Raw genomic sequence first — 11,961 nt, 5'->3', positions numbered from 1 at the left:
AGGATACTGGACCCCAAATAAATGCTCGAAGTTATTGAGGAACTATAAATTTAGGCAGAGATAATTATATACACGTGCAACACTATGAAACATCACAAAAATATAACAAAAAAATCTAATAGAGCATCTTACCTACATTCTCCCTCTTCAATCATGCATCATATTTCCTTCTTTCTTTCTCTATGTTTGCTCGGGTTTTTTTATTTAAGGGTTCCTCTATGTTTGCTCATGGTCAGCTCTGCAATATCTGCTCCAGTGGATTTTAGGCTAATCTATATAAGCGGCATTTTCTCAGTCGTTGTTTATGGCATTTCTCATTAGTTGTGATCTGGATCTACAAGGTAACAACTTTTCATGTGTACCAATGATTATGGGTGTGTTTGGTTTGTGCCCCAACTAGCCCCACCAATTTTTTGGCACGACCAAAGTGAGGGCATGGCCAAAATTTTGGTTGATTGTTCTTGTTTGGTTTAGAGCCAATGCACCTACCAATTTTTTGGCGAAATCACTGAGCTGTCATTTGGTTTGCTGTCAACTAACATAGGAAACTTTGGGAATTAGGATTAATCCATGCTTCATTTTATTCCAAGTCACAAAAAAACGTGACACGCCCTGCAAAAAAATGTGACATGATTTTTTTTAATAGCTACAATACACAGAAAGTAACAAAAAATGGGCATGCAAAAGCAATGTTACATTCGTCAAAACATATATCCCTTTTTTATTTTAGGTAAAAAGAAATTCCGTGCTTTTCAGAGTAGTTCTATGAGGTAGGGCTGCTACTCGACCGTACTAGTATAATAAACACATTAATTACTGCTTAGCGGATTAATAAACCTACACGGCTCATGCTAGTTTCGTGGTAATTAGGTAGCTATCTTCCTGCATGCACATGCGGGTTTGTTGAGCCAAAAAAGGAGTACCTATCACCAAACGATGAGGGAACGGGAGAAATATGCGGATCTACAAATCGCTTTCAGGGTAAATCGCGAGTTAATCGCTGCGATAATTAAGCAGGCCCCACGAAGGGAGCGGGCGAGGGCGCTGCCAATTTTTTGGCGGAGCTTTTCCGCGCCGCGAACTCGTCCGTGCGTTGGCAAGAATTGCACTGGCCCGTTGGCGGAACGTCGGGGGAGCCAAAATTTTGGCTGCTATCCAAGCGCTAGCCAATTTTCATGGGTTTGCCAATTTTTTGGTATGGCTGCTATTGGTTGCGATCCAAACACACCCTATTAAACAAAAATTGGGGAATCCATCCTTCTTTTGAAGTTATAACAATGTTTTCGATGCCTAAACCTGAGCTTGGCTAGCCAAATGATGGTCGCTCGTTAGATGGGCAAATAGAATTACAGTGATTCAGTTGGCTATTTTTATTAACGCTTGGATCTGGTTTCAGTGTACTAAATGATATGTGTACTAATAACAATTATTATGAATGACTCCCTAAAACAATTTTAAATGAGCACATCAATGTTATACCTGATAAAACAGACTTCATATACATATTCAATCTCCTACATAACAAGTTGCAACTGATCGGTGTTCAACCTCCATTACCATGTCCAAGGCATCCGATCTAGACCAAGTTGAGCTTTGCCTTCACCTGCTTCGCATGCTCATGCTTAGGTTGTGCTGCCCCTTTTCTTATATGCCACAAGAATTGAAAAGGATTAAACAACATGAATTGTTTGGTACAACAACCAATTAGATCAAACCTAATGACAATTCCTGAATCTCACAAGTTGTTTGCTATGGTATCCACAATGCAGTCATGATCACAATAGATCCCTACAAATCTTTATTATTAAATTAATCCCTCAAACCCACATGGAAATTTATCCTCAAAAAGCAGATCACCTAAGCTAGCACCACATTCCAATGCAATCTTTTGTACGTGCCTTAGCTGGGTCACAAACCATCTGGCCAGGCTCCTGATCCATCTTTGCCCTTATACTCTCCTCTCACTCCAATGTTTAACACTACACTCCAGCCTGCATAGTCAAAATAGATGTGTTCCCTTGAATAAAGAATGTTAACGGTACCAGCCATGTATACAGTATGTAAGCGCACAATAAAGATGGTAGCATGTTCTATCAGACATGTGTATGTAACACGAAAATGACCTACAAAGTTGGCGACAAAGCCCTAAAATTTGTTGGCGTGCTTGAATATATGGTGACAAAGCCCTAAAATTTCTCAATTTCTGTAGATCCCAAAGCTTGACACCATCAACAGTGGCATTTTAGGGGGATGGTAAAAATATCATAATAATGAAGGCATTCAACATTGTGCACATTGTTTTTATGGGGCATATGCATAATGGCAAGAAGTTACTATTTTCAGAGAAGGATATAGCAGCATTGGGTCCAACATGCCCCTCAAACTTTGAAATATCTAACTATTGACAAAAAAGAAGTTCCATTCGGAAATATATATGAAGTGCAGACATTTGTGACCATCTAAAACATATTCCTGACAATTGCAGTACGAACCTGAGTCTTCACATACAAAATTTTCATAAACTTCAGTAGTTCATGTTCCAAGCATGAGAACATTTAGGTGGAAAGACGCATATGTATATCCTGAAGCCTCTGCCAATCTGATAAAAAATTAGCACTGCATACACATGTATGCAAGTGCACACATGGGAACTGCTGAATGTAGCCTATGCGAGTGGACCTGTGAGAAGGCGGGAACATGTTAAAATATCATAGAAGCACCAAGGGCCATCCCTGGCAGCGGCCAAAAAATACTTTTGAATCACATGCACAGTAATAGCTTTGACCTGAGATTTTAAAATAAAAGAAATTCAGTTTAAAAACATGATTTGGTCAAAATGAGGAATATTTTACAGAAAAATGATCCCAAAAGGACATTAACTCTAGAAAGAGAACATTACTGACAATGGTGCAAATAGGGGCATATGAAAGAAACACTATCCAACAATAGAAGTATGGAAGTGTACTCCATGTCTGGTAAAAGAAGTTGCTATGTTATCCATACCATTCCTACCGTCAAGTGTCAAGATAGAGTAAAAACATATTTCTTGAGATATTAGCTTCTATTCTATATTAAGTGAATGGTAAACTTGGTTGCTCCAGAACTTAAATGACCAAATTTAAATTTTGTTCTTGAAGCTTCACAAGTTTCCCAAATTCTAACCATCAACTCAACTCATTGATGAATACACAGAAGCGTACCATTGAGAAATTACCTTTAGGGTCTCTAATGAAGAAGATGAAGTGCTTGCATAAACTGAAAAACTCTACTCCTCAAAGTGTTGGATATTTCATTCTACAACATTTCGTATCTGACCATCATTGGATTGCATAGCTAGCAGCAGGACCTCAGTGATAACCATTAGCTGAAACAACCTGTAGTGTGAAGATGACCCAGTAGAGCATGTAGGATATTATTATCTCAAAGAAAAAATGAAAAATAAATTGGCTGGATCCTCTTTTTTGTTTTAATTTGCGGCCCTATGTCTCATAGAAAGAGTAAAGGCAGTCTATTTTCAAGCCACTTTGCCTAATGGAAATATGAACCAGTAAGTTAAACAAGTGAGAATTAACTTCTCCTGTCCTAGATAAGAAGAACAAAATAAAGGCTCTTTTACAACCTATATCCTCCCCATTTGCAAAACAATTAGTGTCAATACATCTATCACTACAATTGATGACACCATTGCCATGCAGATCTAGGGAGGATGACACCACCGGAGCTGTCACCATGGTTAACTCAATAAAGGGCAAGCAGTGTGCTCCTGCTCTGCGTCTCTCGCCGCAAGCGTCCACGTCCACAGCTATGGGCGCTCACATGGCTGCCGGTGTTCGAATCCATCGCTAGGGCTGCACTTTCATGGGCAAACTGATTTAGGCATGATCTTGTTTTAAACTACATCATTTAATAAGAAAAAGAAGCACAATCCATGACAGCACAAATATGCAAAATAGCACAAATATTCCTGCAGAATCGACAATAGCACATTCTGTAAACACTATTGTACATAGTAGCAAAAAAATTGTGCACAATAACTCAACATTACGGCACACTCTCCACAAATAGCATTAAATATCTCACATTCTCTTGAAAGATAAAGAACACAAAGCAGTTGGGAGGGAGATAGATGCCACACTCGATACCTTTTATAGCTGCCAATGCATGGAGCAGCATGTTGCGCAGGAGATCAGGGGGGAGCTGGCTGTAGGGAGGAGAAAATGATATCCAGGCGGTGCTTGAACATAGAACGAGATGGCTGTGGAGGGTCGAGCTCGGGGTGGGGCTTGAAGATGAGGAGGTCGACAGCAGAGTCCGGCGCTTGAACAGTGTGGCCGTTCTCCATGGCCACCCGCCTCCCGTGCTTCCTACCGGCAAACACAGCAGTGCAGCCTCCAACTCCAGCCTGCACGCCCGCTTCGTCTGCTGCTGTACAGGGGCGGGGCCGCCCACAATAGAGACGAGGGTGGAGGTGAGACGACGGCTTGCCTGTTTGGCGATGACGATGCGAAGTGAGATGGGCCGATTGTGGCGGCAGTGCGTCCGGGACGAAGGAGGTGAGACGGCAGCTTGCCTGCTTGGGGACGGCGGTGCCAGGTGAGATGGCTCAGCAGCGGGGGCGGCGCGTCCTGGATGGCCGCAGCAAGGCGAGGAGGTGAGACGGCGTCTTGCCTCCTTGTGAGATGGCTCGGCCGTGGCGCTGCAGTTTGAGGAATGGCTCCTCGCGATGGATCAGGATCTAGACCGACGAAATGGCGTGCACAGGATGGTGGGCGCGCGATGGCAATTTTTCCAAGGAGAAAGATGCGATCGGGATGAAGGGGTTCCGAGAGATGGGGGCATGGGTGAGTTCATGGGTCGCGGTTGTTTTCTCTTTCGGTTTCTGTTTCTCAGCTTTGGTGGGTCGTGCTCGTGCGGGATGCCTCCAAGCAAAAAAAGAAAAAAGAAAATCGTGCGGGATGTGCGAGATAGCTATCGATAGGAGGAGGGTTAAAGCGAGGTTGAACCATCACGACATTCGATTCTCCTTTAACAGTAGAGATTTACTGTGGCGGATGGTTGGAGGTTGTGGGTGATTTGCTCCGTGCATGCCAGCGTGTTGTCCTTGTCTATGCCTCGTACGCGCTTGTCAGGTCGCCATGGAGTAGTTCTTACATGGCAGATCTCTAATTTTATTCAGTAGCGGTCAGACGCGGCTTGCACGAGTACCACGACGAGCATGAACACGCATAGCATTTGTGTGTTCTTGGTTCGCTGCGTGCCTGCGTACGTCCTGCAGTGCTTCCGCCATCCTGAACCTGACATTGTTGCCGCCCCCAGCAGTTTGGATTAGCAGATTGATGTCCACTCCTGTGATGAAGAACGCGTACTTGAAAATAACCAGTTTACTATTCCCCCTCTTGCCTCCTCCCTCACCCGCGTCGCCTCCTCGGCAGCGCCCAAGCTTACCCCGCCGGCCGGCCGCGTCGCCTGTCTACGCCCCATGTCCGCGGCTCGCGAGGCGCCGCCCCCCGCCCCGCCTGCGGTCTCCTTCCTGGAGGCCCTGCTCTCGTCTGCGGGGGCAGATGGGTATTCAAAGCCGGCGCGCATTGGTGCGCATTCAATGGAGATCTCCGGTCCTGCGATGGGGGGCCGGAGGATGGGGTTGTGGGAGGCCGCCTCCAGTCCATCGTGGTGGTGCCGCCGCGAAATCCCGCTGCTGCGCCAGAGACTTCAAGACCTACCGACCCTGCGCCAGCGCATTCAAGCCCAACCAACCCTGCAGAGCGCATTCATGGGGATGGGTGGAAGATGGTGGGGAGGGGGAGGCACCCCCCTTTTTACCAGCGCCCTCCTCCGAAATCCAGGCCTTCGCAATTCAAAGAGCTGTTGTTCAAGAAGGCCTGGGGAAAGTGCTTCCGGTGTCTTGAGCCTAAGCACAGGATAGCTAAGTGCACAAATCGTGAGCGGTGCTTGCTCTGAAGCGAGGTCGGGCATAGAGCGAGGTGGTGTGAGGGTGTGGGAAGGAAGAGGGCTCAGGGGGTTGCTTCCGGGGCTCGGCCGACGGGCGTGTTGCCGCCTCCTCCGCCGGGACCGCCTCCAAGCCCCGCCATCCGCATCCGGCTGCCAATGGAGGCCCCTCTGAGCGACCCGGAGGCGAGGCGGGGTATGGTCACCGCTACAGCTCGCAGGACGGCGGCTTTGGCGGAGGCGGAGAGGAAGCTGTCGAGATGTGCTGTGGTGGCGATAGTGGTGGGATCGCCGCTGCCGTTTGAGCTCGTGGACGTCAAAAGGGCGCTCGCGCTGCGATTCCGGATCTCGAAGGGTGCAGTCAAGGTCTCGCTTCGCGCCCTTGGCGAGCTGCTGCTCATCTTCGACGACGCGACAGTGCCGGACAAGGTGGTGGGAGGCCAAGGCCCCCTAGTCCTGGGAAGGGTCATCTTCATGGTGGCGCCTTGGTCTCGCTTCCGTCGTGCCTCGCCGGCCAGGCTGCGCTTCAAGGCAAGGGTCTGTTTGGAGGGTGTCCCGGAGCACGCGTGGGACGTCAACAGCGTCGCCACCCTGTTTGACCCCTCCATGCTTATTGAAGGGGTGGATTCGGAGGTGTGTTCTGAGGAGGATACTGGATGCTTCCGCCTTTGGGTTTGGATGGATGAGGTAGAGAAGCTCAAGACTAGGGGAGTGTAACAGCTTGAAGAACCAAGAGAGTTTGGCTCGCCGGTGATGCATTACCCGGAGTTGAATCTAATGGAGGAGGTGCTGCCGTGCTGGGGTCAGATTGGTTTGCTCAGCCACCCAGTGCTCATTCACTTGGATCACATCATCGATTTCTCCAATCCGCCAGACTTGAGTCCTGAAAGAGGGGTCAGCAGTAGCAGTGGGATCAGTGGGATTCCATCTGAGGATGGCACGGTGGCGGAGTGGCCAGGGAGATGGGGATACCGATGGTATCTCAGCTATGAAGATGGTGATTTCCCGCCACCGGCGCCGCGGGCAGTTGCCCATTCGCGGCTGTGTTTCACGGACAACGGCGGAGCTGGAGGAGGAGGAGGAAACGGGGGCAGGAGATCTTATGCCACCGGGGAGAACCATCGACTTGCCATAACCGGTCTCTCGCAGGCCGGAGGGAGACAACAGCGTGGTGCCGCGAGAAGGGAGGGAGGTCAAGGGAGTGATGGTGGTAGAAGGCATGAAGGGGTGCCGGCGACGCAGGAGCCACCGCTCATTGAGACCGAACTGGTGACTACTTCCTCGCCAGAGCAGGATCCGTTCGTTGGCTCCGAGAAAGCACCGATCATCGGCGGGCTGCTGCTGTCAGTACAAGAGGGGACGGAGGGGACCGTGAGCCAAGAGAGGAAGGGTGGAAGCGCAGCAGGCATGCTGTCCTCCGACGGGGGTGCCCTCTTCCATGAAAGGGGGAGCGATCCCTCGACTGACTGCATGGCACAGCCGGCTGGAGAGGAGCAGAGGGAGAACATGCTGGCGAGGCAAGAAGAGGAAAGAAGGACGAGCACCAGCCGAGCTTCAGGGGACGTGCATGCCCTCGCTCATGCAAGACTAAATAGTGGTGCATGCGAGTGAAGGAAATATGCCCTAGAGGCAATAATAAAGTTATTATTTATTTCCTTATATCATGATAAATGTTTATTATTCATGCTAGAATTGTATTAACCGGAAACATAATACATGTGTGAATACATAGACAAACAGAGTGTCACTAGTATGCCTCTACTTGACTAGCTCGTTAATCAAAGATGGTTATGTTTCCTAACCATGAACAATGTGTTGTTATTTGATTAACGGGATCACATCATTAGGTGAATGATCTGATTGACATGACCCATTGCATTAGCTTAGCACCCGATCGTTTAGTATGTTGCTATTGCTTTCTTCATGACTTATACATGTTCCTATGACTATGAGATTATGCAACTCCCGTTTGCCGGAGGAACACTTTGTGTGCTACCAAACGTCACAACGTAAATGGGTGATTATAAAGGTGCTCTATAGGTGTCTCCAAAGGTACATGTTGGGTTGGCGTATTTCGAGATTAGAATTTGTCACTCCGATTGTCGGAGAGGTATCTCTGGGCCCTCTCGGTAATACACATCACATAAGCCTTGCAAGCATTGCAACTAATGAGTTAGTTGCGAGATGATGTATTACGGAACGAGTAAAGAGACTTGCCGGTAACGAGATTGAACTAGGTATGGGATACCGACGATCGAATCTCGGGCAAGTAACATACCGATGACAAAGGGAACAACGTATGTTGTTATGCGGTCTGAATGATAAAGATCTTCGTAGAATACGTAGGAGCCAATATGAGCATCTAGGTTCCGCTATTGGTTATTGACCGGAGACGTGTCTCGGTCATGTCTACATTGTTCTCGAACCCGTAGGGTCCGCACACTTAAGGTTTCGATGACAGTTATATTATGAGTTTATGAGTTTTGATGTACCAAAGTTAGTTCGGAGTCCCGGATGTGATCACGGACATGACGAGGAGTCTCGAAATGGTCGAGACATAAAGATTGATATATTGGACGGCTATATTCGGACACCAGAAGTGTTTCGGGTGATTTCGGAGAAAACCGGAGAGCCGGAGGGTTATCGGAACCCCCCCCGGGAGAAGTAATGGGCCATATGGGCCTTAGTGGAAAGAGAGAGGGGCAGCCAAAGGTGGGCCGCGCGCCTCCTCCCCCCTGGTCCGAATTGGACTAGGAGGGGGCGGCGCCCCCCTTTCCCTCTCCCTCCCCACTTCCTTCCCCCTCCTAGTAGGAGTCCTACTCCTACTAGGAGGAGGACTCCTCCTTGGCGCGCCTATAGGGCCGGCCGGCCTCCTCCCCTTGCTCCTTTATATACGGGGGCAGGGGGCACCCCTAGACACACAAGTTGATCCACGTGATCATATTCTTAGCCGTGTGCGGTGCCCCCTTCCACCATAGTCCTCGATAATATTGTAGCAGTGCTTAGGCGAAGCCCTGCGACGGTAGTACATCAAGATCGTCACCACACCGTCGTGCTGACGGAACTCTTCCCTGACACTTTGCTGGATCGGAGTCCGGGGATCGTCATCGAGCTGAACGTGTGCTAGAACTCGGAGGTGCCGTAGTTTCGGTGCTTGATTGGTCGGGCCGTGGAGACGTACGACTAAATCAACCAAGTTAACGCTTCCGTTGTCGATCTACAAGGGTACGTAGATCACACTCTCCCCCTCTCGTTGCTGTGCATCACCATGATCTTGCGTGTGCGTAGGAAATTTTTTGAAATTACTACGTTCCCCAATAATGGCATCCGAGCCTAGGTTTTATATGTTGATGTTATATGCACGAGTAGAACACAAGTGAGTTGTGGGCGATATAAGTCATACTGCTTACCAGCATGTCATACTTTGGTTCGGCGGTATTGTTGGACGAAGCGGCCCGGACCGACATTACGCGTACGCTTACGCGAGACCGGTTCTCCCGACGTGCTTTGCACATAGGTGGCTTGCGGGTGACAGTGTCTCCAACTTTAGTTGAACTGAGTGTGGCTACGCTCGGTCCTTGCGAAGGTTAAAACAACACCAACTTGACAAACTATCATTGTGGTTTTGATGCGTAGGTAAGATTGGTTCTTGCTTAAGCCCGTAGCAGCCACGTAAAACTTGCAACAACAAAGTAGAGGACGTCTAACTTGTTTTTGCAGGGCATGTTGTGATGTGATATGGTCAAGACATGATGCTAAACTTTATTGTATGAGATGATCATGTTTTGTAACCGAGTTATCGGCAACTGGCAGGAGCCATATGGTTGTCGCTTCACTGTATGCAATGCAATCACGATGTAATGCTTTACTTTATCACTAAGCGGTAGCGATAGTCGTGGAAGCATAATATTGGTGAGACGACAACGATGCTACGATGGAGATCAAGGTGTCACGCCGGTGACGATGGTGATCACGACGGTGCTTCGAAGATGGAGATCACAAGCACAAGATGATGATGGCCATATCATATCACTTATATTGATTGCATGTGATGTTTATCTTTTATGCATCTTATCTTGCTGTGATTGACGGTAGCATTATAAGATGATCTCTCACTAATTATCAAGAAGTGTTCTCCCTGAGTATGCACCGTTGCGAAAGTTCTTCGTGCTGAGACACCACGTGATGATCGGGTGTGATAGGCTCTACATTCAAATACAACGGGTGCAAAACAGTTGCACACGCGGAATACTCAGGTTATACTTGACGAGCCAAGCATATACAGATATGGCCTCGGAACACGGAGACCGAAAGGTCGAGCGTGAATCATATAGTAGATATGATCAACATAGTGATGTTCACCAATGAAACTACTCCATCTCACGTGATGATCGGACATGGTTTAGTTGATTTGGATCACGTAATCACTTAGAGGATTAGAGGGATGTCTATCTAAGTGGGAGTTCTTTAAGTAAATTAATTGAACCTAAATTTATCATGAAACTTAGTACCTGATAGTATCTTGCTTGTTTATGCTTGATTGTAGATAGATGGCTCGTGCTGTTGTTCCGTTGAATTTTAATGCGTTCCTTGAGAAAGCAAAGTTGAAAGATGATGGTAGCAATTACACAGACTGGGTCCGTAACTTGAGGATTATCCTCATTGCTGCACAGAAGAATTACGTCCTGGAAGCACCGCTGGGTGCCAGGCCTGCTGCTGGAGCAACACCAGATGTTATGAATGTCTGGCAGAGCAAAGCTGATGACTACTCGATAGTTCAGTGTGCCATGCTTTACGGCTTAGAATCGGGACTTCAACGACGTTTTGAACGTCATGGAGCATATGAGATGTTCCAGGAGTTGAAGTTAATATTTCAAGCAAATGCCCGGATTGAGAGATATGAAGTCTCCAATAAGTTCTATAGCTGCAAGATGGAGGAGAACAGTTCTGTCAGTGAGCATATACTCAAAATGTCTGGGTATAATAATCACTTGATTCAATTGGGAGTTAATCTTCCAGATGATTGCGTCATTGACAGAATTCTCCAATCACTGCCACCAAGCTACAAGAGCTTCGTGATGAACTATAATATGCAAGGGATGAATAAGACTATTCCCGAGCTCTTCGCAATGCTGAAAGCTGTGGAGGTAGAAATCAAGAAGGAGCATCAAGTGTTGATGGTCAACAAGACCACTAGTTTCAAGAAAAAGGGCAAAGGGAAGAAGAAGGGAAACTTCAAAAAGAACAACAAGCAAGTTGCTACTCAAGAGAAGAAACCCAAACCTGGACCTAAGCCTAAAACTGAGTGCTTCTACTGCAAGCAGACTGGTCACTGGAAGCGGAACTGCCCCAAGTATTTGGCGGATAAGAAGGATGGCAAGGTGAACAAAGGTATATGTGATATACATGTTATTGATGTGTACCTTACTAATTCTCGCAGTAGCACCTGGGTATTTGATACTGGTTCTGTTGCTAATATTTGCAACTCGAAACAGGGACTACTAAGGATGAGGTGACCATGCGCGTGGGAAACGGTTCCAAAGTCGATGTGATTGCAGTCGGCACACTACCTCTACATCTACCTTCGGGATTAATATTAGACCTAAATAATTGTTATTTGGTGCCAGCGTTAAGCATGAACATTATATCTGGATCTTGTTTGATGCGAGACGGTTATTCATTTAAATCTGAGAATAATGGTTGTTCTATTTATATGAGTAATATCTTTTATGGTCATGCACCCTTAAAGAGTGGTCTATTCTTGTTGAATCTCGATAGTAGTGACACACATATTCATAGTGTTGAAGCCAAAAGATACAGAGTTGATAATGATAGTGCAACTTATTTGTGGCACTGCCGTTTAGGTCATATCGGTGTAAAGTGCATGAAGAAACTCCATACTGATGGACTTTTGGAACCACTTGATTATGAATCACTTGGTACTTGCGAAACCGTGCCTCATGGGCAAGATGACTAAAACACTGTTCTCCGGTACTATGGAGAGAGCAATAGATT

The 11,961-nt window shown here is 47.1% G+C and overlaps 1 long non-coding RNA gene across 1 annotated transcript; it reads right to left on the bottom strand.

The window, feature by feature from the left end:
* Positions 1-1,647: 1,647 nt before the first annotated feature.
* LOC119271408 lies at positions 1,648-4,841 on the bottom strand. The gene is made up of 4 exons (XR_005134518.1): positions 4,143-4,841; positions 3,215-3,848; positions 2,493-2,679; positions 1,648-1,991 (listed from the first exon to the last, which is right to left on the bottom strand). It is a non-coding gene; the product is annotated as an uncharacterized LOC119271408 (long non-coding RNA).
* Positions 4,842-11,961: the final 7,120 nt, after the last annotated feature.

This window comes from Triticum dicoccoides, chromosome 3A (assembly GCF_002162155.2).
Source record: "Triticum dicoccoides isolate Atlit2015 ecotype Zavitan chromosome 3A, WEW_v2.0, whole genome shotgun sequence".
Taxonomy (NCBI): Eukaryota; Viridiplantae; Streptophyta; class Magnoliopsida; order Poales; family Poaceae; genus Triticum; species Triticum dicoccoides.
Note: the sequence above shows the minus strand (reverse complement) of the source record. Positions and strands in the feature narration are given on the sequence as shown.